Below are 24,390 nucleotides of genomic sequence, written 5' to 3'. Positions count from 1 at the left end.
TTCTTCTTCTTCTCTTTCTTCTTCTTTTCCTTCTTCTTCTCAGGTACTTGACTTTTGGCTTTACCAGATCTATCAAGCGAAGAAGAAGGAGGAGAGGAAGAATTGGAGGAAGTAGAAGGTCGGTGAGTAACTCTGGACTCGTCTAGCTGCTGACTCGATTGTTCAGGAATTGCAGTGTTCTGAACGACAGAGGTTGAGAAGAGCCATACAGGCAAGCCGATTGTCATTCCTGGAAGCGACAATGTGGTCATATGGGGTGCACCAACATCTCCCCAAGAGGAGAAGGGACTAGGATTTCCCCCAAGGGGAATTCCTTGGTTGGTGGATTCCATTTTCTCAACCCAAGATCAATGTAGGAAAGGGTGACGAATATTCCGTTTAGAATAAATTTTAGACGCTTTGACACAACTTGTTTTTTCAATTTTTAAGAGTCGAGAAAAAACAAAAGATGACTCTAGTCGCCTTCGATTTTTAATGAGCCTAAAGTGACAAGTGCTCAGATGGACCTTTTCCGTTAAAGAGTCTGAAAAGGAACGAAAGGGACTACTCTAGAAATCTAGGTAGAGGGATTACCAAACCAATCGCAAAACTGCAGAATACTTTTTACGGTACGACAGTCAATCTTCCCAAATGCTGTGTTCAGTGCATTGCGATCGATGGGCGGCAGACACAGCTTCCTATGGAAAAAGGATTAAGCCTATTGTGGTCTCCCAAAATATACTCGACGGTACGTGGGAGCACAAGTCCGTACTGGCACTTATCGTCTCAAAGTAGAGGAATCACCCAACCATCAGTGAGAACAACAGTTACCAGGCTTTACGACGCTGGAATACGTCTCTAGCCTATATTTCTAAATGTTGTGCGTTAGGTTCCAAAGCGTTGTTAGATTCATTGAATTTATTTTATAGTTGATCTTGTTTATGAAGTTTTCCTTTCAGGTTCACCGTGAGATGTAGTATAATTCCTAAAATGCAATCTAATATGATAAACAATCTTTTTATCTTCTTTGTGCAATGAAAATCCTAGCTACTAAGGAAAGAAAGACAGAATTCTTTCACAAAGAGCAAAGAGCACACTCTAAATGCACTTTCCTAAATCAAACCAATCAGACTGTCTAAATGCAAATACACATACATGTATTTGTTTTCGACTTTCTTAGTATGTAAATGAAAGAAAGTTGATGCACAAATCTGAATTACTTTTCAAGCAACAGTTATCAACAAGTTTCTTTTTCGAAATAAAAAATGGAGACGATCACAACACCTTACGATTTTGAAATGAATACTTGTTTTCAACACTAGAAAAATTACAAATTCAGACAAAAAAACAATAGTAATAGGATAACCGACTATCAACAGCAATCAAACTCTTTCCTATGATTGAAAACGACTCTTGCGACACTTTCAAATCAAAGGACAACAGTGCGATTATGTTACTTTTTGCAAAGGAGAACTGAAAATGACTCAACAGACACACAAAAACATTTACAGTTCTTTTGTACAAAGGAGGCGGAATAACAACAAGGAAAAGGGGTTTCAAACAGAGATACACTGATCACAGGCAGCAAAATTGATGAATAGAACTGGAAAGAATGAATCACAGAAACCAAAACTAAACAATGCCTAGTCTGATCAGCGCACCTGTAACACAGGGAATTTGAAATGCAGCGCACCTACTACACTCGGGAAGTGCGCTGAATTTCAGATTCTCAGAACAGTACTTGCGCTGGGCCAGAGACGAGACTTTTCTTGGGTTCCGGGTCACAGTTTGTAGTTTAGTTCATGGGTTTTGACCGAGCAAAAGGTAATTAGTAATGCAACAATCAGGGGTAGATCTAAGGAGGATCTAAGAGCTACCACAAGGGCAATCAGAGAGTTTGTGAATCACTTGTTTAAATCATAAACAAATCTCGGAGATTGACTAAAGCAACATTTATCTACTTTGCATTTGCATAGAAAATGCAGTTCGAAAGCTACCTGGCATGACTTCAGACTCCGTCTGTAAGTTTATGAAATAGACAACAAGGAAGATAAATAAACAAACTAATTCGTCCCCAGTAGACTCGCCATTTTGTTACAGGGAAAAGTGTCTACTCAGAACTGCTTATCCCACTAAGGTGTGATAGCTGCCTTAGAAACAAACAAAGTAAAGCTACTTTCGTTTTTCCTTTATGAAGTATAGATAGAGAAGAACAAAGAAGACCAACCTTTGTCTTGCGCTAATCTCCTGGTTTGATTCCTCTCTTCCTTGATAGTCTTTCGCTACTTGTTCCCTTGCACGCCCAACTTCACGGAGTACCTGTAAGATCACAGTAGCATAGCACTATACAAGAACATGGATCTATAATCATAAACAATCTAGGATCAGATGTAAATTGACCATACAAATGCAGCAAATATAAATGACACAAGAGTATGGAGGAAAACTTGAATAGCTTTTATTGATAAACAAGAAAGAGCCAAGGGGAGTTACAACTAGTTGTTCTGACCAAGCATCATCCTCTCAGCAAGGAAGCCCCTCTTCACCTCATACAAAGCTTAGATCACCCAACAATCTGATGTTTGTCTCAAGAAACCAACAGCAATTCCTTACAATATGCAAAATTCCAGCCCCCTGGATCTCTAGGATGAGGGATCCATATATAGATATCTGTAAGGGAGATGAGTCAGCTTGTGATTTGATTAGTGTCTTCCCTCTGATAGTTCTTGCTTCCACTTGGAGATTGATGATCTCTTACTCATCCTTGGTCGAATTCAGAGAGGCAAGTGTCACAGGAGAAGTTTCTGGAAGCTTCCATTGCCTCTCCACCTCGCGGAATGACACTGCCATTTGTCATTTCTCACCCATCGCACCCCATAGAAGGGCTTTTTGAAATGAAACGCACCCACACAGTGTGTTTAGGTGAGATGCAATGCACTTTGCCTATGGAGCAGCTGAATAGATCCTGTTTGACTAATTCTGAGCAATTTTTCATGGAGAACTTCTAGGAGAAGCTGTAATCAGTTGACCTTTCTCATTTAGGGGTGAGAACAACACTTTTAGGGACTTAGGAGCCCTTGGTTTATGGACATTTTATGCTTGGGGTTGCAGTGCCCAAAAATGTCTATAACACATGCATTACTGAATTATGCTCAAGTATAGTAGATGCATTTATGATTGGTCTGGACAACATATCTGCAACTTTATTGTGTATGCCAATTTTATATCTGATGACTAAATGAAACTGCTGTAGGAAACCCATCCACCTATAGTGTCTTGATTGTTGCAATTTAGTTTGTGAGTGCAAATATTGAAGTGGCTGATGGTCAGTATGTATAATTATCTCTTTTCCCATTAAGTAATGTTTCCACTTCTTTACACTTTGGACTAATGCATACAATTCTTTATCATATGTAGGATAATTAACTACTACAGAATTAAAAGTCTCAGAATGGTATCATATGGGTTTACCTTGTTGCATCAACACTGCTCCCATGGCATAGTCACTGGCATCTGTTTCAATCTCAAATGGTTGTTGAAGATTTGGCAATGCTAGTACTGGTGTTGTACTAATTTTTTCTTTCAAGGTGTCAAAGGCTTTATACTGTTTTCCTCCCCACTAAAACACCTTGTTCAATCATGTTAAAGCATGTAAGGGAGCTGCAATTAAGGAAACATTATCAATAAACTTTCTCCAATATTGTGCTGCTCGTAGGAAGCTTCTAACTTCTGTAGCAGACTTGGGTTTAGGCCAGTTTACAATGACTGCAACCTTAGAGGGATCTATCTTCAATTCAACACCCCCTACAATATGACCCAAATAATTCAAAGATGTTTTACCAAATTCACATTTTTGATAATTTAACATAGAGATTTTCTTTTTTCAAAACATCTAGAGTCTGCTTTACATGCTTCAAATGTTTTTCCCATGTTTTACTGAAAACAAGAATGTCATCCAAATATACAATTACAGAATCATCAATAAAAGGCCTGAGTACATCATTCATAACTCGCATGAAAGTGGCAGGAGCATTAGTTAAGCCAAAAGGCATAACTAGACATTCATATAGCCCTTGATTTGTTTTGAAAGCAGTCTTCCATGCATCTTGCTCTGCTACTCTGACCTGATGGTAACCACTACGTAGGTCCAACTTGGAAAAGTAAACAACTTCTTTCAGCTGATCCAATAGATCATCAATGTGAAGAAGGGGGTAACGATTCTTGATCGTTATTTTATTCAGTGCTTGGTAATTAATGCACATCCTCCACGAACCATATTTCTTCCTCACCAACACAATTGCATATCCACATGGTGATGTGATTGGTCTTATGAACCCTTTCTCGAGTAGCTCTTGTACCTTCTTCTTGATCTCTGCATTCTCTAAAGTGGATAACCTATACTTTCCGATGTTAGGCAATGGAGCATCTTGCTGCAAATTAATATCATGTACAATTTCCCTTTTGGGTGGCAGACCTTTAGGTTCTTGAAATAGGATATCATATTCTGAAACAACTTTTTCTAAATCATCTTGTTGTTTAGCATCACAACCTTCAAATACATTGGTTTTATTAGGTTCCTTTTCCTTTACAACCATCAGTAAAAATTTCTTGCATGAATTTACAATTCTTTTCATCTGCCCTGAGTTTATGAGAGTATAATTATTCTTGAGTTAATGAGCTCTTACAATATATTTGATTCCATACTTAACGAGTTGATACTTATTTTCAGCTCTATAGAAAATAGCTTTTCTATCATACAAGTAAGGACTTCCTAAAACAATTCTGCATATATCCAAGGGAACGATATCTAACTCAACATCATCTACAAATGCTGATCCAATAGAAAACCTAAGTTTACATTGTCTATTCACTTGTAGCTTTGCTTTATCACATACCCAACCTAATGGACATGGCTTCTTGTGAGGTGTGGTTAGTAGTCCCAATTTCTTTACAATTGCTTTAGAAATCAAGCTTACTTGTAAGCCACTATTAAATAAAGTATCAATATTTTGATGCATGGAAATAACTCTAATATGAAAAAGCTCATGTCTTTTCCTCTCATTTTCTTCACTATCAATAGTTTGTGCAGAATTGCTAGTAGATGCTTCAAAGTTTTTACCTTTTATACTTGTGGCTGCGATTGTTGTTTCATCACCTGAGTCTAATCCCAAATATTTCTGTATAGCAACAACAGTCTTCTTCTTCTTGCCATCGAACCTCTTGGGTTTTAGCTCCGGATACAAAGACCAGCAATGTTCATCATCATGTCCATCCGTCTTGTAGTGAGTGCATGAAAGTTTGGCCTTCTGTACAGCGTTTTCCTTCCTGTCTTTCCATTTTTGCTTCCTCTTTTCCTTGTTTTTGCTTGCAGAGGGTTTTGATGATCCCCCAATCTCTGGGTTCATATTCTTGCCTCTAGCCTCTAGATGGGTAGCCTGAACAGATACCTCATCTATGCTAGTAGGGTTAAAAATGAGAATGGTGTGACTCAAATAGCTGTGTAGACCACCTATATACTTCAGCAGAGTTTCAAGTAAGTCTAAAGAAATTCCTAGAATCAAAGCTCCTTTTCTAAATTCTTGGGTGTAACTTTGTACACTTTGACCTTTTAATTGGCGAAGAGTTGCCAACTCATCATAGCTTGTTGCATATAAGCTAGTGGATAGAATTTTTTTTTAATTGCAGAAACAAATTCACTCCAGGCAGAAAGAATTTTACCATGCTTCTTCAAGTCATCTTGTGTCTTGTCTTCCCACCATACCAAGGTAGTTCCTCCAAGGTGTAGGTTGGCCAGCTAAATTTTACTCCTGTCTGAATCAATGCTCTGCACCCTGTCTAATCCAGTTATCTAGCTTCTCTGCATTTAATTCTCCATCATATATTGGCAAATCAAATTTAACATATAATTTAATCAAATATGTTTTCATCATTTTATTTTCAGGGCTATCAGGAGGTGTGGGTAGTGGAGGCTCTTTTCCTTTCCCTTTGCCTTCAGAATGGCCATCTAGAAGAGATTCTTCTATTCCTTTGTCTTGTTTGAAGGTTGAAGAATCTTCATTTCAACCTTTCTTAAATTCTTGATACATTTCTTCTACCATGGCTCTCGTGGTCATGAAATTGTCCATGAACTGAGAGTCTGATTCCAAGGAATTTTCTTCTGCCATTTTCCTCCGAGGATAAACTCTACCAATTTCTAGGTTAGTTTCAACTAGTTCTCCTTCTCTTAATTTGAGCTTTGACCTAGTTATCATTCATCAATCTAGCACAAGCTTGTCTAACCTTAGTAAACCTAAAGCTCTGATACCACTTGATCTGGGTAATGAGATCTAAGACAATTAATAAGGCATTACAGACTCATGTGCATGGATTTGCCTATGTTATTTTATGCAATGGATCGATCAGATTACGAAATACATAGACTGTAAAGTAGTAAAAGACTATAATAGACAAACACATAAAAACACAACAAGTTTAATAAGGAGTTTACTCAATACTCCTGGGCTACATCTCCTAGTCCAGCCTTCAGTGGTGGCCTCTGTATTATGTCTTCAAGAAGAGTTTTTACAACAGTATGAGCTCAATTTTAGACTCAATACACAACAGATATAATAGTAAGAGTATGCTTGAACCTCTCAAGCTTTCTCTGAGTACACAGGCTCTTTGAATCACTCTCTGTCTTTGTATTAGCTATGTCTCAGCACTGCCTCTCCCCACTGCCTTCTGTTTGCTATGGCTTTAAAGCCAAACTATGCTACCTGTTTGTTTCAGCTCCTCGGCTTTCAGTCTCCCCAGCCTCTGTCCGCTCAAATCCCTCTTCTAGCATTACACAATCATTGCATAATGCATAAGGGGGAGGTGGCCACCTATTCTGCAACATAAGAGTGCCTCGAGCCCTTGAAAACCTTCGGAATCCCAAACACTGTCATTTTTTGCTAACACAGGAAAATGCATTCACAACTATGAAATTCCGCCAAAACACAGTTCATTTCAGACTTCAAAAGTCCTTAAATACAGTGTATTCCTCTATCGGGTCCGTCCTCAATTGATATCACAAGTCGCTTCGGCATTGCTCCAAGGTTCCCCTTTGTAGTTTAGAAATACGTTAAAATCGTGAAAATGACGTAAAAATGGCTTTCCTCCAGACTTGAAACAATATACATTTCCCTTCACGAACCCTTCCAGGTCTGGGTCTTCTCACATTGGTGTGGTTTCTTTGTATTTCGTTAAATAACAAAATACGTGAAAATACATTAAAAAACGCCTTTGGGCGGATCTCAAAATCTATGCAATAATGTTTATATAGCCATCGGATCCGGTTCATTAGATCACATATATGTATGTATATAGGCCCCACTCCATAATATTTCTATGATTGTGATATCGTGATGCGATTAATCGTAATCGTATATCGCTCATGCCTCGGGCCGTTGTAAGCACTCTGTTGTGGTTGCCGATTGCGATGTTGCGATGCAACATGGGTCGTCTATCTGCACACTTGATCGATGGTCCTCATTGACTCTGCCGATTGCCATCGCTACACATATATGTTAACCACCGATATCTATTGTCTGCTTCTGTTGATTTTGATTTCCGATCAGATATGGACTGTTGATCAACCAGAATTGACGGCTATTGTGCATTCATTGTTCACTCCTCCAATACTTTGTTTTTTCACGATTTTCTCTTGTTTTTGGCCTCCCGATAGTGTTTTTCCGCCATTCTAATGGTTGTTTTTGGCATGATTTTTAAGAGATTTCAAGACTTAGAGAGTGTTCTTGGATCCATTTGGATCAAGAGAGATTTCATGAGGTCATAGCTCGAGATGATAACGAAGGCCGTCAAAAACTTGCTTTCTGATGATCCTAGAGTCGGTAGGATTTCTAGGACGAGTGTAAGTGATTTTTAATGGACGTGAAAAATGGGGGTGATTTTCTGAGGTGTTGTGCCCAAAGGTGATTATAGATTGCAGGCGGGGGAAGATCATGAATTGTAAAAATCAAATGTGGATGGGAGTTTTTCTTTCTGAAAAAATCTCTGTACACTTGCCAAAAGAATAGGGGTTGGTTTAGATGTAAATCCATGGAGAGAGGTTCCCTATGATGATAGTAACCTGTGAGAAGGTGTAATGTATCTATTGAGGGTCGAGGCCCCATTGGTTGGTCTTCGTGTTGGGTTGGTAAGGCAGGTGATGTGACAAAAATGGTTTACTTTAATATTGGTGGATGGTAGGCCCAATTTAGCATGTTGTGGTGCATGTGGTTCAATCTATATGTCATCAAGTATGGTAGCTCAGGAATAGGGGAGGAAAGCATGGTGCAAAGGAGAGGAGTATGAGGTTGATCTTTGATATATGTGTGTAAAATGACTCTCGGGCTTGGGGTAATGAACATGGATACTGATAGTGTGAAGGGGACTATGAACTGGGGTGATCCATGAAGACGGGGCTATATCAAATGATGTGGATGCTTACCATGTGCAGATAGTAGGTGATCATAAGTGTGGTTGACTTGGTGAACCCTATGGTTAATGTCAGATATGCGATGACAGGATATGCAAGGTGGTGGAGGAAACCTGTCATGATGAGTGGAGGATGATACCTTAACTATCGATTGCCACCGGGGGAATGAACTTACTGTGAAGGTGTTGATATCCTACAAATTTGAAAGCTAATACCCCAAGTCAAAACATCCATCTATCAAAATATGAAAACTGGAAATAAGGATGTACCAAAAACACAGGAAGGTGCACCTAATGGGTTCTCTGAACGAGTGATGCTGACGTTGCTTTTGCCTAACTGGGTAAGCATAAGGCGACATGTCAGTGTGGTGTTCCATGATCGAAGGGCTAACAGCAAGCCTCTTAGAATATGACCATGCAGAAATGTCCCTCTATTATGGAGACATGGATTTGTAGGAGGTTGCCTCTTCTGGGGAGCATGCTTCCCCTAGCGAGATCTCTTCAACAGTGCCAGGTTTGTTTGAAATATTCACCTTGATGGTAGGTGAAATGTTGGACATGTTTCCTTCCTCAAATGCATCAAGTGCTGGGATGGGATTTTTGAACCAATTGACCTTCCCTAGTGGGAGGAAATATTTTGATTCAATGGCGCAGATATCGTGAGTTTATGCGCTATTGGCAACAAATGTTTTTTTAGGTAGAAAAAGTGAACGATGGTGCGTGGTGTCCCAAGAATGTTCATGTTCTATCATGGCTTCTAGAATATCTTCATCTGAGTGAAAAATATTATCTAATGTTGACTTGGGGTGTGCCAAGTCTAGAGGGTGGAGTTCAGGCCTAGTTGCGTTGGTCGACAGGTAAGAATATGATTCGATGGTTGGTGTCGTAGAACCTAGCGAAGTTGACAAAGTGAATATGGAATGGGTTTGCATCTTCGGTGATGTTACCACTGGTGAGGTGGATTTTGGTCTCAACATCAAAAAATTATGAGCAGACAACTTTATCCAAGTCAAAGACCATTAGGAAAGAATTGGCTCGGTTGATTGTGCCTAAAGCGGAAAGTGAGGCTTTCCGCTGGGTTGGGCATGTTTTCAGGACATATAATTCTGACATAGTTGATGAAAATTGTGCTAATTCATCCACTATGTTGTAGCTATGAGTAGCTTTCGAGTTGTGTCCTTCGCGCCGTAAAGGTACTTTGACCATTTTAGGCATAGACTCTACAAGAGGTCAAGGGATGGTTAATGACCCTGTAGGTATCATCGTAGCCGAGGTGTATGGATTAGGATCTAGGGGAGATTCATAACTTTGATTACTTGTTTGCAAGAGGAAGTACTCTCCTATCATGAAGATATCATGTCTAGGAGTATTGTTGGGTGTTAACAATTCCTTGATGGGGAAAGGGTTCTGTCATGACTTCAATAGGTTGGCCACTTTTCCCCCTACTATCTTGTATCCTTTTTAAAACAAGAAGTCAAGGACAATGATGGGTATAATGGTCATATTCCCCGTAGATGGCGCATGCGTGATTAGTCTAGAGGCTAGTATTCTTGCCCTGTTTCTGTGAGTTGTTATTGGTCGTACCCTGGTTTTAGTTCTAGTTGGGGTTGTCCCTTCCTGGTGCCCTTGGGGGTTGCTGTTAATTGTTGCCTCCCAACTGGGGCACTCCCTTTGGCTTACTTTTTGGTTTTTTTCTAGCATCGTTAGAAGGATTAACTGTATTCAATTGTTCTTATGATTGATGCGGTGAAGCAAAAGATGGTTGCACTAGATTTACCCATGCATTCTTTTTCTTTGGAAGGATATTATGTTGAAGGGTTGGGAAAGGAGAATATTGGTTCTCCTGTCCATGGTTAACGTACTGGTTTGGGGAGTACATGTTTTATCTATACTCCAGGAGGAGTATTGATTTCCCTATAGGGGATGATATGAGCCTCCTTGTGAGGGTTGGTGTTGGTAAACCCTATTGCCTATATTCTTCATAGGTGCAAGTTGACCATTATAATATCTTGTATTTTGTAATGGTGGTGTAGCATCGTAAGATGGGCCATTCATTGGATACGCAGGGTGTTAGCAGCTATTTATGTGATCTCTTTGGGATATGGTCCCAATTAATCTGTAAGCAGTATTGGAGGCGCCTTCTATTTCTCTATGATATTGCAGGTGCAAGGCATCTAGGAGTACATGGTAAACGTACTCCAACTAGTTGTAGATCATCTCCAGTTGTTGAGCATTACTAATGGCTTCTTCCTCACTTTGTGGGAATGTTTTAGCCACATTTTTGAGATTTTGGAGGTGAGGGACTGTAGGTTTTAACCCCTTACATAAATTACCAGCATACAAATTCTAAAAATAGAAAATAAACAGTGGTGAGAGAATAAAACATAAAACCTATATACACAGATATTTTCCCCTGGATCCCAAAATCGGGACTGCTAGATTGATTTTTCATTATATTCCTTTCAATGTTACAATCAATATATATATATATATATATATATATATATATACATATATATATAGAGAGAGAGAGAGAGAGCGATATATATATATATATATATATATATATATATATATATATATATATATATATATATATATATATATATATATATATATATATATATGTTGAAGCATCCATAAAATCCATAAATCCCAATCCATTAACCCTGGATTATAACATAACCATAGCTCCCTTGACCAGATCTACAAAATACCATGGAAAGAAAACCATCATGTCCAAAACCATGTGAGAAATCCATGCAAAAAACCATAGGTAGGTCTGCCCATATAATATAGCATCCAAAAAATAATTTCACGAGGCGCTGCCTCGAACCCCATGCAAGGAAGATTACCCCCCCCCCCCCCCCCCCCATCACCCCCCTACACATTGGGTAGTCATGGAAAGAATATAACACACACCCAAAATTCTCCCACTTATTTTTTTCTATCCACAGGGGGCCACAAGAGAGATTAGTCATTGTCCCACCCCTGAAATTCCCATTATTTCTCTACACCAAGAGAACTTCTCAGTGCTCACAAACTTTGTTAATGCATCTACAATATTCTTCAAAGTGTCCACCTTTTCCAACAACAACTTTTTGTCCTCAACCATATCCCTTACAAAGTGATACTGATCATCAATGTGCTTTGTCTTTGAATCATAAGCAGGGTTCTTTGCCAAGAAAATTGCACTTTGGTTATCACAATCTATCCTTATAGCTCGCTATACTAACCCCATACTTGAACACAATATATACAACCAAACTTCTTCCTTGTTTTCATTAGTAGCTGCCATGTATTTTATCTCTGTAGTTGAAAGCGTGACTATAGATTGTCTCTTACTCATCCAACTGAATGCAACTCCGAATAGGTTAAACACATACCCACTTGTAGATATTCTTTGATCCAGATCTCCAACCCAGTCTACATCAACAAAGCCATGGATGTTCAAAAATCTGTCCAATCCTAGTCTTCCTTGGTAGCACAAACCATAATCACTAGTGCCACGCAAATACCTGAAAACCTGCTTCATTGTTGTCCAATGCTGCTTCCATGGTTTTGACATAAACCTACTCAATACTCCCACTACATGTGCAATGTCTGGTCTTGTACATACCATTTCATACATTAGGCTATCGACTGCACTTACATATGGAACACAGGACATTTCCTCTTCCTCTTCTTGTGTCTTGGGACACTGTTCAACAGATAACTTTACATCTACAGGAATAGTAACCTTCACCGATTTACTATCCTGCATATTAAGCCTCTACAGTATTGTCTCGACACTTCCTCTAGTTTAACCAGAGCTTCCTCTTTGTCCTATCTTGTTTAATTTCCATGCCCAAAATATAGCTTACAACACTAAGATCTTTCATGTTGAATTTGGAGGACAATTGGGTCTTCAAATCCTCAATAATTTCTTTGTCATTTCCAACCAACAACATATCATCCACATATAAGACCAGATAAATAACACGATCACCAACTAATTTAAAATACACATAGTGATCTTCTTTGCTTCTGGTGAAGCCAAATCCCCATATATATGTATCAAATTTATGATACCACATCCTTAGTGATTGTTTTAACCCATACAGAGACTTTTTTAAATTGCATATCAGTTGTTTATTACCCTTCACCGCAAAGACTTCAGGTTGCTTCATGTATATCTCTTCTTCTAGATATCCATGAAGAAATTATGTCTTCATATCCATTTATTCTACCTCAAAATCAAAAGCAATATCAACAAGTAAAAGTAATCTAATAGAAGCTACCTTGGAAATGGGAGAAAAAATATCACCAAAATCAATTCCCGACACCTAGGAATAACCTTTTGTTACCAACCGAGCTTTGTATTTCTCCATCTTGCCTTCTACATTCCTATTCTTCTTAAAAATCCATTTGCTGCCAATGGGTTTCCTTCCAGATGGCAACTCCACTAGATCCCAAGCCTCATTTTTGTGCAAAGATGTCATTTCATCAACCATGGCTTCTTTCTAGAGTTTTTCATCCTCTAAATCTACTACTTCCCTCATAGTTATGGGATCATCATCAGTAATAGATAAAGAAAAATTTGAACAGAAAGAAGATGGAAAATACCTTTTTGGCTGCCTTCTTTCTTGAACTAATCTTCTCACAACTGGGGTTTGTGGCTCTTCATCTTCTGATTCCTCTTCTACTGTAGAGTTTAAATCTTCCTCCTTTAGCTAAAACTCTATCTTCTTAGGTTCCTTTGGTAGGAATTCATGTTTAATAACATATTTCACCTCTCTAAACACCATGTCTCAGTTGTATGCAAACTCCCTCGTTTCTGGGTTCCAAAGCTTATAACTTCTTAAACCATCCTTATACTCAATAATGATGCACCTTTGAGATTTATTATCCAACTTTGTTATTTTATCCTTTGGAACATGTACATGTGCATCACATCCAAATACCCTCAGATGTAAAAGAGAAGTTTTCTTACTAGTCCATACCTCTTGTGGAGTCTTATCCTCCAACGCTGATGAGGGTGATCTGTTAACCAGGTAACATGCAGTCTCTACCACCTCTGCCCAGAATTTGTGTCTTAACCCGACACCACTGATCATGATTCTTGCATTTTCCATTAATGTTTTGTTCATTCTTTCTGCAACTCCATTTTGTTGAGGTGTGTATTGAGTAGTCGCTTGCCGTGCTATACCAAAATTCTTACAGAACTCTTCAAATTCCTTCTTGTAAAACTCTGCAACATTATTTGTCCTCAACACCTTTATCTTCTTCTCTGTTTAGTTTTCCACCAAAGCCTTAAATTCTTTAAAGCTATCAAAGACTTCATATTCCTTCCTAAGGAAATATATCCATGTATTTCTTGATAATTCATCTATAAATCATACATAGTACACATAATTACCTAGTGATGAAACCGACATAGGTCCAAACACATCACTGTGCACAAGCTCTAATATATGTTTCGCCCTCTTAGCACTAGAGGGGAAACTCACCCAATTCACCTACCCATATACACAATTTTCATAGAAATCAAGATCCAGAGAGAAGTTAGACATACCTTCTACCATACCATTACCATGAAGTATTTGAAGGCCCTTCTCTCCAATATTTCCAAGCCTTTGATGCCATAACACAATCTTCTTTCCAGACACCACTAGATTTTATGCTCCACTTTTAGGAACCATAGCACTATTGCACACATCAATAATAGTGCTACCTTGAAGCTTGTACAAACTTCCAATCTGAACTCCCCGCATCAATACCAATGCTCCGCGAACCATCTTGCATGTATATTTCTTGAACATTGTTTTTACACCTGCATCATCCAGCTTGCTTACATAAATTAGACTTTTGGCCAATGTAGGAATATGCAGAGCACCCAGAAGTGTTCTAATCCTTCCACCTTGCAACTTCAACTTGAAGTTTTCGACAGATGATTCTAGCCTTCCTATCATCCTCTAAGAAGACATCACCACCATCATATTTCTCATACTCGCAGAACCACTCCCTATGGGGAGTGAAGTGAAAGGATGCACCTGAGTCAATCAACCATGCCTCATGATCTACATGTGTACTTGAATAAGAAACCAAGTACACATCCCCACCTTCATCTGAGGTGGTTTTTGCCTCTGCAGAAGGAGCATCATCATATCCCTCTCCTTTCTCAGGTGCTTTAGATTTACAATCCCTTTTGAAGTGCCATTCCTTACTACATTTCCAGCACAACTTTACAGGCTTTCATGGTGATTTAGATCTCCCTCTAGATTTAGATCTGCCACTCAAGCACTTATTTTTGTTTCTATTATGGGACCATCCTTGTACAAAAAAGGCATCACCATTCTGGACCTCCATATTTTTCCACCTCATCTCCTCTGACAGCAAGGATGAGACTATTGCATCAAACATCAAGGCAGTTGCATTGCTACCTATTTCAACAACCAAACTATCCCATGAATCTGGTAGAGAACATAACAAAGAGATGCACTTATCTTCATCTAAAATTTTAATATCAACAAATAATAATTGGTGTACCATAGTATTAAAGGTGTTCAAATTCGCTATCACCGAATCTCCATATTTCATCCTCAGGTTATACAACATTTTCCGTAGGAACAACACCAAAGACTTAGATTGGTACAAAGTCCCTAACTTGTCCCACAAATCCTTCACCAAAGCTTTCCTTGATACATTCATCAATACTGAATCCAACTTTGCCCATTTTTCAGTTGACATTACCATTGGCTTAGTACTTGGATCTACCGATCCATTTATTTTTATCCACCAGTAGATCCTCCAACTTGATTTTCCACAACTCAAAACTCTGACCATTAAATTTATCGGTCTCTATCTTTCCACTACTCACCATCTTCTTTCACCATAAGAATCGATCCTGCAGATCTCCCACAGAACAAGATCTACCACAGGCCTGAAAAAAACCCCTCAGCAGCAATGGAATCCCCTTGAAGCCAAAACAAATCTGATACCAAATGTATGTTTTAACCCCATACATAAATTATTCTAAAAACAAAAAGTAAATAATGACAAGAGAATAAAACATGAAACAGATATAGATATTTTCCCCTAGATCCCAAAACCGGGACTACCAGATTATTGGCTTAGTGGGTCCTGACCTAGGTTCAGAGTTAGTTGCACCAACCAACAAAACCCTACACTGATGGCCCTTTAGGAAACAGCCCACATAGCGCAGGCTACAGTCTCACCTGAAGCAGCATGGGGGGATGTTGGAACCAACTTTCGCATCTAGGTATCAATGTGATGTCTTTTAGCGCCCTAGATCTGCCTTCCTGCAGATCTATAATCCCTTAGGGATCGATACTATAACTCTATTAAAACAACCTTCAGACCTTCACGAAGGTCTACAATTGGATTTTTCAAACCCTTAATAGTGTATTCATCCACTTTTTCACACCAGAAAACAACCCTAGATCAGAGCTCCTATAGATCTATTTTTTTATTTAATAAACGTAGCAGAATTTATCACTGTCTTCACAAACTTACATAAAAATGTTTGCATACATTTAGATCAATATTTCATAACACATTATTCCTCAACAACATATATTGTAAGCATAAATAAATAGAGATAAACAGATATACACAAGATTTCTTTGGAAACTTTCTTTATTGATCACCAGTTCGGATTTACAGACTCAAAACTTCCGTACGCACTCAGCTACAGAGGTCCACGCACTTAGTTGGGGACTTTACTTTAGGCCTCTGCACACTCAACTATGGAGCCTTTCTTCCTTCTATCTTCCCCTTCCTTACTTGCCTTTCTTTTCTTCAAACATTGAAATTATGCCTTAGACTCTCTAAGACACACCTATTTATACAATCCCATGGTCTACAGACAATGGTTGGGTCTCATATCCGACTCACACTTTACATAAACAAGGGCTAAAACCCCTTTGACTCCTAATCATCTACGCACTCTACATCCACAAATCATGGAAACTTTACATACTTTACAAAAGGTACATCAAAACTTGGGCTATTTTAACCCCAAAACTAAACTACGGGACCCCATCCCAATAGGCCCCCAACACAAAGATCGTGACTCACCCTGGAGTTACTTGGCTGGTGTTGTGATCTTGCTACGAAGATCCCCTAGCTCCACTTGAACTACTACGACCTCTACAGCACTCTGCATAGCTGCCTGCTTGATCTCCTCGACTAGATTCTCTGTAGTTGGTCCTTCTGTGGCCAGCCTCATTGTTTGCTGCATCTCCTGCAAGCCCTTCATCTTATCTTGGATGGTTGTCATGATCTAATAAGCTTCTTCCAACCATGTCTCCAGCCTGGCCTTAAGCAAGGTCTTCTTCTTTTGTGTTGTCTCTACCTACGCTAGGAGCTTCTTCCCCTCCTATAATTTGGATAGGCACTGCCCTGGTGCAATGGAGCATGTTGTTGACCTAACTTCGTCATATTGCCACTGCAGCTCCCTAATCTCTGTATTTAGCATCTGTAGGTTTGGATCTTCCTACAGATTGGTGACCAACTCCATGGCTTGCTCAAATAATGTTGTGCAGTCTACAACTGTGGCATCCAGAGTGGCCATTCCTTCCTTGATCGTAGCTCCGCGTTGCTCTCAAACCTCCAGTGGAGTCATGGGTTGCATCTTCCATTGCAGCTTGGTGATCTTCATATTGAGTTCAAATTGAACTCGATTAACCTTAGCTTTGGCCTCGTGCACACTAGCAGCGAATTTTCTTATCTTTTCTTATGGCTGTGCATCCTCTGGGATATGCAGATCAGGCACTATCCTGCATGCCTCCACGACTGCTGACTCCAATCATGAACTGTGCTCCTGGAGTGCCTCCTTCTCCTACAGAACCTACGTCTTCTCGGCGAATAGCTGTTGATTATCAATCTGGATTTCGTTGACAACACTGAGTGCTCGCTATTCTCAGATACGAAGCTCTTCCACAAATCCTTGGAATAATGCATGCAATTACTCCAGTTGCATTGTGGCAAGGTTTAGGCCCATCTTCAGGACTCTATCAAGGAGGTCATGTTGTTCCTCGATGTCAACATGGAATGAACTTGCAGGCAAGGGGAAGACTCACACATCCTACGATGGCCACAGAATTAGCTCCACACCTGTACTTTGATCTTGTGCCAAACTACCTACTGCACCACTCACTTCCCTAACATCTTCTTGGATCTTGGTTGGTTGGAGCTGCAACCCTTAAATATCCTTCTGGACTCCTCCCAATGTTTGTATGTATTTTTGTTCCAACTGCTGCAGTACTTCTGTGGAGATATCCCTAACTTTATCACCGATCTCATCTAGATAAATTTCTGCGAGCATTAGGGGATCAACCTATGTTTTCTGAGCCTTCTACTTCTTCCTCAATCTAGCTTGTTGTACCAATTATCACCTTTTCATAATGAAGGGGGTGTGCTGCCCTTCCTTGCCTCTGTAGCCTTACCCAGTAATCTCTTTGGTTTTAGTTTCTGGCGAAGGTGACTTATCACCTTTCTGGGTTTCGCACTACTCCTGTTCTGCCTTATCCTTGGCAGCGTGTTCCTTCTCAACCTGATCCTTTTATGAAACATCCTTATTTCTCTGCGCAACTATGTTCTGCACAATTGGCTTACTTGCCTCCTTCCTTTTCTTTGTGACCGCACTCTCTGCACCTGTGCTTGGCCCAACAGCTAGATCTAAAAGGGCACGACACTCGGCTTGTCAGTGCACCACTACCTCTTGCACTTCAGTCTCTGTCACCAAGTATGGACAATAATGCCACTTCTATGTTGGATCCTTCTGTGCCTAGATATATACCCGATGAAAGTCTGTGTTGAATGCGACGTAGGCTGATAGTTTCATGTACAAGGTTGGGGACAACCTTGGACACTGGTTAATTGCCATGTGGAAACTCATTTCCATTAGGACCCAAAAGGTCTTCATCTCTATGACACATGCGGGGTCCTTCGCAGCCCATAGGGAGGTGAATTGTGCTGCCTCCGGCAATCCTTCTTCCAACAGAGCAAACTGGTTGTCCTACGGCAACTCCCATGCAACCAACACAGTGGAGAGCAGTAACCAAGCGTAATGAAATGACTTGGTTTCATCCTAGGCCTCACAAAAATTCACAAGGAACTCTTGGCATAAGTATATGGACCAATTGAACAGTACGCCTTTAACGCACTAAGCCGCTAGAGATACTACAAGTGTCGGAACTTCATCCGTGCAACACTTCCTCATCACATTTTCAGCCAATATCTCATGGCTAATTGAACTGCAGGGTCTAAGATAGACCAAATTGATTACCCGCGTGACTTGTTTACAATTTCATAATCTTTTTTCATTCATTTTGCCAGCTCCTTCTCTCTCGTCTTTTTTCCAGACTCCTTGGCTGGGTTCAAACCTTCATGTAGCAGGTGTGTAATCCCATGAATAAGCATATCTATGATGGGTATAGGCCCTCCTATCCATAAACACCCATCATACACCAAAGTGAGTAGCTAGCGTATGCAAATTATGTTAATGGGTGTGCGGTGGTAATGTGGCACCCAAAGAAAGCTGAGCAATCGTGATTGCTCAACATCACAGACCCATTCCTTTGTTTCCATCACTGTGACACATGTTTCTTCATAGTAAACTCTCTTCATGTATTTGTCTGTCACTAAGTGAGGGAACTTGGTGTGATTTACGAGGTCCCAATCCTCCATTTTCAATAGTGGGATTCGCGTAAGCCACGGACCTTCAAAAGGCACCTTCTTAGGTAGCAGGGGCATGGAAATGGTTAACTTTTCCAAGTCTGGGTCTTTAGTAATCTTCTCCTTTCCCTTCCTCGAAGGGATATACTGAGGGATCTTTGTGATGGGCTCTGCTCCTTTGGCATCAACGTCTTCTATTCCCTAGCCTTCTTCCGCCTCCAGGTCTACAACCTTCTGTTTTCATTTTGCTGGTTGTTTGTCCTTCTTCTATGTTGGTGTCGTGGTATGCTTGCTTGGGGAAGCGTGTACCTGCACTGGATTTTTTTTCTTTTCCTGTGTGGCAGGTTGTTTTTCTTTCACCATGGACTATTTTGGCCTTCGTGACCTCAGCACCATGCGCATCATAGGCATAGCTTCAACATTGGATACTTCAGGTCCTGGGGCATTGGATACAGCGGCTTCCGAACTCACAGCTTTAGCGGAGTTGGTGGGAGTCATCCTCTCCATAAACATCTCACGCACTTTAAGAGACATGTCTATGTGGGTGAAGAATTCCTCCTAAAACGCTTGGCTCATTAATAGACAACAATTTTTAGCAAAAACTCTAAGGGTGCAAAGTGTTCTATGTTGGACCAGCACGCGTAATTTATAGGGGTGTTTGAATTCAATTTCGACCATTCCCCCCAAAATTTGACAATTAATGTTGTTTTGGCGGTAGATCTTCAAAAAATTTGGCCTTAAATGCCGCCAGCCCACTCCTCTTAACCATCTTCTAGACATCAAGTCATGAATAATGACTCCAATGTTCAATTTCATGCTGCACTGTGCATCACGTCCCTCTATGCTGTAGCTTCCTGTGCACTGCTTCATATGTTGCATCTTCACCATTTTCCACGTAGCTCGCCTTCTGTGTAGTCCTCCAAACCTGGAAGTGTAGTTTAAAGTCTCGCTCTCCCTTGCAACTGCCTAGAGTACTAAGACTATCCTGCTGCCATGTAGTCATTGTGCAGGATCCCCTGTATATAGCTTCAATCGGCTTCCATTCACTCTTCTCAGAAAAGGTTCTCCATTCAGCTTCACGAGCTGAACTATGCCTCCATCTGTAATTTCTTTGATAATATATGGCCCTAGCCAATGCATCTGAAATTTCCCCAAAAACTTAGTGAATTTACTATCATATAACAAAACTAGATCATTTACCTTGAATGTGCGAAGCTTGATGTGTCGATCATGCCATGCTTTTTCACATTCCTTTTGTACTTGTTGATGAAATCTAGCCAAAAATATATCCTCTTCGAGCTCCATCAGCTATGTGAGCTGTTTCTCCAAGGCCTTGTGATCCACCATATTCGTCACTACCGTTATGCATAGACTAGGCACAATATATTCCATCGGCATTACAACTTCTACACCATATACTAATCTAAAAGGTGTTTGCCAGTCATTTTTTTACAAGTAGTCGTGTAAGCCCATAGAACTATAGGTACGCGCACATCCCATTCATTCCGTTGCATGTTGCAAATCTTCGTCAGCACGCTCTCCAAAATCTTATTAAAGGCCTCAACTGCTCCATTAGCCTGTGGATGATATGGAGTGCTCTTCTGATGCTAAACTTGGAATTCTTCTGCTAGTGCATTGATCATCTCGTTTAGGAAGTGGATACCTCGATCACTCATCAACACCTTCAGGTAGCCAAATATGGTTAAGACATACTCAAATAAAAACTTGATTGTTGTAGCCCCTGTACAATCCTTAACCGGCTATGCCTCTACCCATCTAGTTAGATATTCTGTCACAGTGATGATATAGCACACACCAAATTTCTTCCTTGGGGGCTAAATTGGCCCAACGAAATTAATCTCCCATTTTTCAAATGGCTGCAAATATACTTGAGGACTTAGTGGCAACTTGTCCCTCTGTGATGGTCTGTCAATTCTTTGACTTGCATCACATGCCCTACAATACGCCTTGGAATCTTTGTTCAATGTAGGCCACCATAAACCTGCACCCAAAATATTCTACGTAGTTTCCTTTCCTGTATAATGTCCTCCCGCAGCCCCTCCATGAGCTTCAACGAAAATTCTATCCCTAATCCCTCTCAAAATTTGGCACATATCTTCACAATATCTCATATGCACCCATCTTATATAGATGTCCCGCAATCACTGAAAATTTTGTCACACGCACTACTAATTCCTTCTTTTATTGACTTGTATACCCTTTTGGAGCCATCCCCGTAGTCAAAAAATGGATGATATTGGCGAAAACATTATCTGTTGCACATACCATGAAGAGCTGCGCATCCAGTAACCCTTCCTCCAAATTAGCAGGCTCCTCTCCGGTTTCGATTCACGATAGATGATTAGGTCCTGCATTCAACCTCCATGGCTTCATAATTACCTCAAAGTCATACTCCTGGAATAGCAGCAACCATCAGCAAATCTTCCCCCCAACACAGGCTTATTGACTAGGTATTTCAAGGCAGAATGATCTGTGTACATTTTGAAATGTCTGCCCAACAGATAGTGCCTTAACTTTTGAAGTGCATACACCATAGCCAATCCTTCACGTTTTGTCGTTGAGTAATTCTTCTCGGCCTTTGATAATTTCCTACTCACAAAGGCTATAGGATGGTCCATTTCTCTGTCACCAGCCTGTGTTAGCACTGCACCCAATACAATGCACAAGGCATCAACATGTATGTGAAATTCCTTTTTCTAATCAGGGAAGACCAAGATAGGTGCAGTGATCATCTTCTCTTTCAATACATCCAAACTACACTGACATTCTTTATCCCAATAGAATGTAGTGTCCTCTTTCACCAGTTTCTTCATGGGTGCAGTAATCTGAGCATAAGGCTTGATGAACTTCCTATAATATCTAGTATGTCCCAACGTCGCGTGCAGTTGCTTAACACTCCTTGGGGCCTCCAAATTTACTATCACTGTAATATTTACATGGTCCACCATCAATCCTTTCTTGCATACCACGTGACCCAGAAAAATCCCAAAGGGAACATAGAATAAGCACTTCTTCAGATTCACTGCGATATGGTACCTACGGCACATATCCAAAATCAAGAACAGACTTGCTATATGGTGCTTTAATAGTCTGAAAAACGTCCAGTCATCGAAGTAAACCTCTAAGAACTTATGAATAAACTCCTTAAATATGGGGATGACTACACGAGAAAATATCCCTGACACATTCTTGATTCCAAAAGGCATCACAGTGTATTAGAAACAACCCCATTCTGTCGCGAAGGTTGTTTTACTCCTATCCTCAACGGTGATCTTGATCTGATGGTACCCCAAAAATCCATCAGTGAATGAGTAGGCCTCCTACCCTCCAACATTATCTAATGCTTCATCGGTAACAGTGTTTGGAAGGGATCATGGACACACACATCGTTAAGCTTCCGCAGGTCTACGCAAATCCTTATTTCTCCCTTCTGTTTCTTCTCTTGAACCACCATCGGGCTTACCCAATTAGACTCCTCCATAGGTTCTATGATTCCCATCTCCAACATCTTATCCAACTCCTGATGAAAATTTTCTTTGTATTTGGGATTAAGACGATACGACCTATGCTTAATAGGCTTTGCATTCAGCTTTAGAGTAATATTCATGACACCCAAGTCACCTATTATTCCCTTCAGTTCTGAAAACTTACTAGGAAAAGGTTCTTGGTATTCACGGAGTAACTCAGAAACTTTATCCACTGTGGCATCGTCCCAATAATCCCCAATTTTTTCAAACTTTGGTTTTGCTTCAGTACCAATGTTGACTTGCCTTGTCTTCAATGGCGTGGTGATGTTCAATTTCTCTATTTGCAGACCTTTGACTTCGTGATGCCCCTCTGTTTCTGGGATATTAATATTCCGTGGATCCTCATCATCCTCTTCAGCAGTCACATTATAACAATCCAGTGCATGGCACGACTAGGTGCTCCAATCTGGTTGAACCCAATCCAAAGGTTCTTCCGGTGATCTAAAGATACCGCCTTGATTTCTTGCAGCACTTCATTAATGTTCGCAAAACCATTCTCAAAGTTGAAGGTCAATAATAGTCCTTCTCTCAATATATCCCACTCTGTGGTTCCATGGAGGAGCTCTATTTCCAAATACCAATTCATAGGGATTGTGTCCAAAGTAAGGCAGAATAAATGTACCCACTCCGGCTGCAGCTCCATTCCATAAGATTTAGTCCATTTCTCTAGGTGGTCGTGTGGACCATCTTTTCCATCATATTTCTCAGCCAATCTAGTGTTAGGGCACCCAAACCGTATCCTCATCATCCTTCTGTAATCTTGCCATCCATTAAAGTTATCCTTGTGCGTAACCCACCATCGTGCGGGTGTAGCGCGCAGTGCCAAATCTAATTCTTGGAAGTGGTGATGCTCGGGGACTTCATGCTCAAATTCCTCCAAAAACTTATCTATGTCTGTTAAACCATCATAATAAGATAATTTCCTTACCTCCAATGAAACACGGTGCAGCAATTTGGTCGTCATGTTACATCGCAGTGTAGATACTTCATGCAAACGTTTATGCCAATGCTCCAACTCTTCATCTAAATCAGAGGCGCAGGAAATTTCCCTATCCCATGCATTTTGTCCTTCTGCAGTTGGATTGATCCAGTCTTAGTCTCGTGCTGTTATTTTGTAGATGTGATATAGCTCATCCTCACTCTCTTCATAGTCACGGACTGGTTCAGTGTAGCGCAGCCCTTATGCAGGGTCCAATGGCACTACAACTAGAAGAGATTTCCATTCAAATGACATTTTCATCTTCTTCAAGTTGATGACTCCATTCATGTTAATGGCCCAAGAAATTCCTAGGAGCGCGGGGTACAGATTGTTGTCATCAACGATCTCTATCACTTCAAAGTCAGTCATCGTGCTCACACCTTCTATATCAACTGTTACTCCATATAGTTGTCCCATAGGGATGATCTTCTGCTGGTTTTCTATTCTGAGCTGAATCAGAGACCACTGCAACGCAAGTCTCCCCATTCTTTCCCATGTCTGTTTAGGAAAAACGTTCATGTTAGAACCCAGATCCAAAATGACCTGGTCCATCTCATATTCTCCTATCTGCATGGTGAGCCTCATCTTGCGCCCTGTTCTTTCCTCATGTTTACCAATTTTTCTAACTATGCGATGTCCATCAAGGGCGTTTTCTTTTTCGGTGCATTTTTTTATTAACTCCTGCATGTTGTTCACAACTTTTCTTTCATGCAACAGTTTCATGCAGGTCTCCAAGAACGTGCTAAG

Source organism: Pinus tabuliformis, chromosome 3_1 (assembly GCF_031772625.1).
Source record: "Pinus tabuliformis cultivar Carrire ecotype Pingquan chromosome 3_1, CPIR1, whole genome shotgun sequence".
In the NCBI taxonomy this organism is placed as follows: Eukaryota; Viridiplantae; Streptophyta; class Pinopsida; order Pinales; family Pinaceae; genus Pinus; species Pinus tabuliformis.
Note: the sequence above shows the minus strand (reverse complement) of the source record.